This window comes from Triturus cristatus, chromosome 11 (assembly GCF_964204655.1).
Source record: "Triturus cristatus chromosome 11, aTriCri1.1, whole genome shotgun sequence".
In the NCBI taxonomy this organism is placed as follows: domain Eukaryota; kingdom Metazoa; phylum Chordata; class Amphibia; order Caudata; family Salamandridae; genus Triturus; species Triturus cristatus.
The window spans coordinates 372034587-372042622 of NC_140594.1; positions in this window are offsets into that span (position 1 = coordinate 372034587).

Consider the following 8036-nt stretch of genomic DNA (forward strand, 5'->3'; position numbering starts at 1 on the left):
ACAGAGGCACTATTTAGAGCATGCCTTATTCCTCTGCAAATAATGTTTTTGAATGAAACGGTACAACAAACAACCTGTCTTATATTAGCCAAGGAACCAAGATTTAAATACACCTCGGATGCCCACTAAGGGTAACATAGCATCACAAGAAGAAGGTACACTAGATGACGTCATGTGATACAATAGAACAGACCCCAATTGGAAGGGACGGTTGATTTGCCCCGTAAACACCAATACCTGTCAGGAAAGAATCTTGGGCAAAACTAAAGGATTTAATATCAATAGGCCAGATCCACGTTATGTACAGAGACAACATCCAGGGGCAGTGACATCATACAGTGTTGGGAAGTTATGCCTCGATTGGCTAAAGACCTCAACAGTTCCACATGTGAAACAACACTCATCCTTACTTACAGAGGATGTGGACCTACTGGATTTTTTTATTAGGTCCCAGGAAGCCACGTCAAAAACATTTCTATTATGCTGTCTACAATGAGATTTGGAAAATTTCACAAGAGGCCGCGGAAAGATTACGAGAATTAGATCGTATAAATCTAGAGAAAGCTCTAGCAGTGGTCGACAATGGGTTAATAACACTAACCTCCAGGATATATTCTCTAGGCAACATTGCATCTGCTGATAGTGATGTACTAGAACAGGATCTGTCCATATTACAACAAGGGCAATCACAATTGCATTCTATTATGTTATTAAGATGGACGCTGCAATCTTTGCGCGCAGGCTATGTGCCTAGGCGTTTCATAAACAGTACGTCTCTGTTTTTGTCGTACAATCTGACAGAAAAACAGATAGAAATGGCACTAAGGGGAGCAAACTATACAATGCTGCGTATTGAAAAACTGGATAGTTTAGCATTTACAGTGGCAGAGTCACTATGCACATAATGGTTAATCCATGGCCACATAACTCTTCCGGTCACAACTTTTCAATTCCAATATTGCCTTGAACAAATGCAGGCAGGCAGATATGAAGAAATGGGTAGGGAATTCGTTAAGGAATCTTGGGAATTACCGTACAGATTTCGATGCCGGAGTGGGGGAAAATAAGCATTTCTAACTGACTGCGAGAATACTTTAAGTGGATCACTTATATGTCAGGATATAATGCTTCATGGGGTCTGTAACGATTCGATAGCTACCTTATCCTGTCACTTAAAGGGTGCCCCAGCTGCCGTTATCACACCAGTGTTCAGGCTACTTTCGAATGGGAGTTACTTGATGCTGAACAATCAAGGTTGCTATGGGAGGCTTCCGGGCATCGCATATCTGGTAACCGTGAGTTCCAGGGTTACTTGCTGGACGCAAGTATTGTTTTCACCAACACATATAGTCAGGGAGGCGCCATAATGGCCTTCACTAAATGTTTCATTAACACGGTTTGATGCTTTGAGCAGAATGAAAGCCATGCTTATACAGAAATCAGTACCCTTAACCTCTGTTCAAGAGACCTTTGATCTTCAAATTGCAAGGTCTTCGGCAGAGATACAGGTACTTATACATACAAATTGCAGCCTTCCATTTAGCAGAAATGGTAAATCATATCTTTAACATGTCTGATACGACAGGCATCATCCACCTATTTAAGACCATAGGTTCTGGACTATTAAGCACCTTTCAGATGGTCCTCGAGTTATACCAAACTTTATACACTCAGTATTTGGAAGCATCTTTGGAGGGCTACCGCTGATCCTGTTTCTAATAGCAGGTATCCTGATTGTCACTTTTCTGCTACGCAATGGATGTCCCAGTCACCAAGGAGATGGAAACAGTACTCCTGGAGCGAAAATACCATGATCGCATGGTACAACTTCTAGGCACACCTCCCCTAAGGGAACCAAGTGCTTCTTGGTTCTTGTCATTTAGACCAGTCTGGATGGACTGCATCTTACCTGTTCTCTTATGCCTGTTTTATGGAGAAGAATGTGTGTTGGATCACTGTCTGACACTTCCATCATGTGCGCAACCGGATGTTGATTCTTCACTGGACCCGATAATGCCCCATGTTCTGCAGTATCTCCAGCGTATTCCTATGTTGATGGGGGCATTCCTAGAGCCACCACAGGTTGCATCCACTCCTGTTGGTCTGGACACCGGCTCCTCCTCTGACACCCAGGCCTTGGACAGCGCACAGGATATGGATAGTACGTGCTCCATTGACACAAACTGTGAGGTGTTACAGGGACCGTCGACTGCGGAGGCAAGCAACAAACTGTTGCGTCTACCAGCCAGGACACTTAAACATTTGACTCATTTGGCCCGTCGTGTGCCGGGAAACAATTTGACTTTTGGAAAACAAATAGAAAAATTAGAACTCCATAACAAAATTGACATTCTTTTGAGCATGCATGGCTTTCTAATGCTTATAGTAGTTTGAACGATACCTTCGGACACAGTAGGACTATGACTTGAGTGACAATTTCCCTTTTAGATTTTTAAAGATTTTTTTTTTACTTTTTAAACATTTTTTTAGCACAACAAGAAACTAATGTTTTTAACTATTTTGCGTACCAGTATCTAGTCAGCCTAGTAGTACGTTTAAAATGTAACTATGTAGTCCATTCGGAAGAGTAGTGGGTGTTATATTCCATACAGGTACCATATTATAGGCCCCGGTAACTTCATTACCCTTCACCTATATTCTTCCCTACATTACACTTGTAACGGTTTACAGGGACTGACCTTTTCCCGAGATACGACACTGCATTCAGAACGTGGGTTTTCCCTATTTCGAAATCTCATACATTATGCATGAGGATTTTCGGACGCACAGCAGAACTACCATCTACTGTATAATATCTATGTAGAAAGTTCATGCCCGACGTCATTCTTAGGCCGACACAGTAATACAGCGAGGTAGGACCCCTCGGGAGACTTATGGGTATATATTCATCACATCTTGCTAAGATAGACAGAGGAGACCAAGACTTCCCGGCCAACACAATGACAAGAGACGCTGAGGGTCCTGCATGCAGACACTCCAGCTCGTAGTGGTCTAACATCCCTTGCGGGGTGTCCAACTCGAGACCAAGACGCGGTCCCACAGTCTCTCACTTCAGGTAATGGGGTTGACTAAATCCAGGAGGGATTCTTGGCTTAACACCTACACCCATGCTAGGTACATTTAGGTACATCTAGTTAGGGAGGCATCGTAGGAGTACGCATTTTTTTATCATGTGTTTTATATACTCGAGTGCATTCATGATTATTGTAAGATGGTAGAACTATACCATCCATTTACCTTTATAGTACTGCTATTCATTTCCAGTGGTTCCCAAACTTTTTCGACCTGTGGCTCCCTTGACCTAATTGGCAGTTTGCCATGGCTCCCCATCATGTCACTTTCTTTTACGGGTGGGGGGATGTAAGCCCGAATTCGGATGTACTTCCAGTTTTCTCCCTGAAATTAATTGGGATGAAGGCGATGAGTATTCCTAATAACTGAAGTACAAAGAACAAGGTGATGGTTGGAATGTTTGAATTCATCTCAACCACTGGTAATCACTCAGGCCGCATCCTAATTCATCGTTTTTTTGACCACCATGCTACCTCAGTAATAACTGAAGTAAGCACTGTCATGCAAAGTGCTGCTGCCAGTGAAGAAGCAAACCCTTCAGTAAGGCCAGCAATTGCCAAAGCCAAGTTTTGCAGCCCAATTTTAAAGCTCTGAAACTCAGAGCTGTCAGAGCCAAGCAGCCGCCTAATAATCACTGCCGCTTCCTCTATAATGGCACATGAATTAAAATGCGGGCTGCAACCCTTGGCTTTTTGGCACTTTCTGGCCTCCCTGCACAGGCACGGCCCGCTGCCCGCCCTAATCCTCTCAGAGTCACCTATTAACTATCGCTTGCCATGAGTTGTGAGATAATACTCATATGTAAAAAAGACAAACTACAAGCCCTAGAATGCACTACTAAACACTAAGAGAGCCAAAGAGCAGCTATAGGTGAGCCTGTTCTTTGCATGAAAGGAAGCTTGCATAGTTGCAACCCTTGCTGTATCTGCTTATGGTCAGTTAATGACACTTTGTGAAACTTTCAATTATGAAAAAGCTAAAGCGTCTTCTATTCCCTCATTCTTTTCGTTTCTCCACTTCTTGTTGCTGCCTTTCTAGCTCTTCGTACATTCTATTTCTCCCCTCTGTCTGCCTTTATGTCCTGCTTTCCTTCTCTTCCCCTTTGATTCTTTCACGCATTGTTTTACCCCCGTATATTCCTTCTTCCACCTGCTGCTTGCCCTTGTTTTCTCAGACTTAAAGTCTTGGTGTCACTTTTAGTTTCCTGTATTTCTCTCATCCCTGTGCCGCACTCCTCTTCCCAGATATAAAACATAGGCGGCCCAGTCTGGGATGATTTAACAGCGTTCAATCCTTGAATTCCAGGTACTTCTATGTTTATATTTCCTACTTGCTTTCAGCCAGTGAATATGTGAGCAGAAACACACTTTGACTGTATTTAACTCCACAAACAGTAAAGATGGTAATTGTGCAGCAGTAATTAACCCAAATTAAAGCAGAAATAACCATGTCAGATCACTCAGAATGAGCTCCAAAATCTTTATCCAGAGTTCAAGGGAAGCTTTTCTGAATCGGACAAAAGTAGAGCAAATGTAAGTGCGCCCAGTGGTTTCATAACACCAAATTTTCTCTAGGTGAAATACATCTTCAGCTGTAAGAAATAGCTTCAGAGGGTAATACCAGTTCCAGATAAGGTACACTACTCATTTAATTTGGGAGGCCTTACTCTTGTCACTAACATGGAGAAATATACTGAGGGAAGAAGGAGGAACTGCTTTCACTGAGGCCGAGAAAGAAACGTGTTATTTATTACATTCTGTGAGAAAGTGCCATCTTTCTTGCATGGTATGCCCCCACTTTTTGCTGAATTGCTGATTGTACTTTGACTGAGTGTGTCCCGGGCTCCTGCCAATCAGGTGCCCAGGGCCGATGTTCCTTCCCTAAAAACTGTGTTGAACCCTAAACCCAAATTGGCAAACCCTGGTCACATGTCAGCCCCTGGTAAATGGTACACTAGGTACCCAGGGCCTTGTGACCAGGGAAGGACCCTAGGGGCTGTAGCACTTATTGTGCCACCCTTAGAGGCCCTGTACCCTGACACAAACACACTGCCCTTGCAGGCTGAGTGTCTGGGTATAGAACAAAACAGAGAGTTGACATGGTTCACATCCCTGTGTGCCATGCCCACAACACACACTGCCCTGGCATACATCAGCCACCCCTCTAGCTGGGTGCCCTATGTCAGTGGTGTGGGTACAGGAGCATGAGCCCTGTGCCCCTACAGTACCCAGGTCCATACCTGGGCACTGTAAGTGCTGTGCTGCCATTTAAGAGTATATGGTGCTGGGAGATCTTCAACATGAACTCCACAGAACCGTGATGGCTCCACTGAAGACTGAGAAGTTTGGTATCAAACTTCTCAGCACTTTAAACCCGCACTGATGCCAGTGCAGGATTTAATGTACAATGCACGACAGAGGGCATCTTAGAGATGCTCCCTGAACCTAACCTACAATCCACGTCTCGTCTGAGGGGCTCCCTAGGCTGCCACACAGCAGACATGTTGCTGGACCCCTGGGTAGAGAGCCATCCGCTCTCCTGGGCCTGCAACAATGCACATCCTGGGCGAGGTGCTAGGTCTCCTCCCCCAGGATGGGCAGAGGAAGCTTCAAAGGCATGCCGCCTTTGTGAGCTTCTCCAGGCCACTTGCTGTACTCAGCAACTGGTCCCTACCGGTTCTAAACCCCCACTCTGGCGGGAAGACTGGCCGGAAACCCCAATGAAGGACAGCGGATGTGCCAGCCTCTGCCAACCCCACCCCTCAGGTGGGGGAGGCGAGGTGAATCACATCTCTGGGTCTCGCCATCTTGAAGATGAGGAGCCCTGCCCAATCAGGACTAGGCCACTGCCCCCCTCCCACAGGAGAGTGGGAGGATAGGGGGTGTACCCACCCCAGGGCAGGGACCCAGTGGTCCCTGCCCTTTACCTACCTGTAACGCCCCTAAATTTAGAATTTAGGGGCACCCTGAACCTTCCTTCCTTAGATCCACATTCCGAAACAGCAAAGAAGATCAAGAAGCAAGAAGACCTGCCGTGCAGCTGCTAACAAGAGGACGACACCAACTGCTTTGGCCCCAGCCCTACCGGCCTGTCGACCCTCGAACTTGCTCCTGCTAAATCCCGGCATCTCCTGTGGCCAGCAACCTCAGAAACCCCGGAGCACCTGGCTACCTTGTGACTCTCAGCATCTGGGACTCCCACGAGCAGTCGTACTGCTCAAAGCAAGTAACTGACCCTGGCATCAGCCAGGAACCGCGAACCCTGCACACTCTGCACCCGCCAAGCCTGGCCTGTGCTGGAGTGGACAAAGACCACGAGGACGTCCCCCCAGCAACTGTGACCCCAAATCCAGCAACCAAGCACCCAAGGACCCACCTTGACGCTCCTGACGACGCATGCAGCCTCAGAACCAGGGACCCCCCCAACCGCGATCAACAGAGGGCAAGATTTCCCGAAACCAAAAGGCACCCCTGCACCCGGCGCCCCCCTGTGCCCAACTACTGGGCACCTACCTATCCTCCACCTACCCAACTTACCTCTCGAAGTGGTGGTCGCGCCTTAAGAATCTTCGTCCCCGAGCTTGCAGCCTTTGTTCGTTCTTGAGCTTCTCCATTGCAATCCATTGAGCGCCGTACGGCTCAAAAGCACCCTGCACCCAATCTACTTCCCCATTTGCCCTGAGCAAGTGACCAGGAGCCCAGCTCCCACAGCCACGTGGCCTGCTAGCCTGCTAGCCAGCAGCCACCAACCAAGGGCCCCCTGCCTTCCATGGGATAAGATTGGGCCTAACTCACTCTGCACCCAGCTGCCCCTGTGCCGCTGAGGGTGTAACAACTGTACTTACCTGACCCTGGGAGACCCCTGAGCCTATGCCCAGAACTTTAACTCTGCCAGTCGAGTACTTACCCAAAAAAGCCGATAACTCACTTTTCTTCCATAGAGTAATATTGACTGGTTTCACCTGAAAATTCTACAAAGTGTGGAGTTTCTAAACTTTGAAATATTCACTTAAAATCAACGAGTAACGAAAACGAAAATACTCACCTGCTATTAGGAGAGATCCCAGTGCTGGATCTTGGTGCCCAGCACTGATCCTGAAAAGTAATTACAACCATACTTACCGCGAACACAATTTTCTTCCATAGGAAACCATTGACTGTTTTTCTGTGAAATTTCTTCTAAGTGTCGATTTTTGCAAATTACGAATATTCTTTAAAAATCGTACCAACTGTGAAAACGTAATTACTTACCTGTTTTAGATAGATGTCCCAGTACTGAGCCTAGGAGCCCAGCACTGGATTACAAAAGTAACGAGAACATACTTTACCTGCAACTTGAATCTCTTTCCATAGGATAACATTGCCTGGTTTGTGGTGAAAACATTTCTTAGTGTCGATTTTGCAAACTTACAAATATTCGTTAAAAATCGCCTGCATAACCTAAACGCATTCTCTCAACTGCTTACAGGTGGTACACTAGTGCTGGATCCAGGATCAAACACTGAGCTAGAAAAAGTAACAATAACCCCACTTACCTGCTAAGTGAATTTCCTCCCATAGGATAACATTGGTGATTTTATTAGAAAACGTTTTTAAGTGTCAACTTTTAAAATATCAAAATATTGCTTAAAAATCACAACTGTAACTAAAACGTATTTACTCACCTGTTTCGAGGAACTGTCCCAGGACTGAATCTAGGATCCAGTCCTGGAGTTAGAAAAGTAATCCTAAAGGTAATCAATTGCATTTACTTTGAATTTCCCATTGAGCTCAATGTAGAATTGTGTTTGAATTGTGTTGCCAATTGCAACAACCTGTAACTATTGCATTCAAAAGACTATTGCCTATTGAAAAGTATTTAACTAAAGCATCTCTTTCTGAGAAAGTATATTTTGATACCTATTGTTGGTTCTAAAATAAAACAACCATATATTTTGATGTACA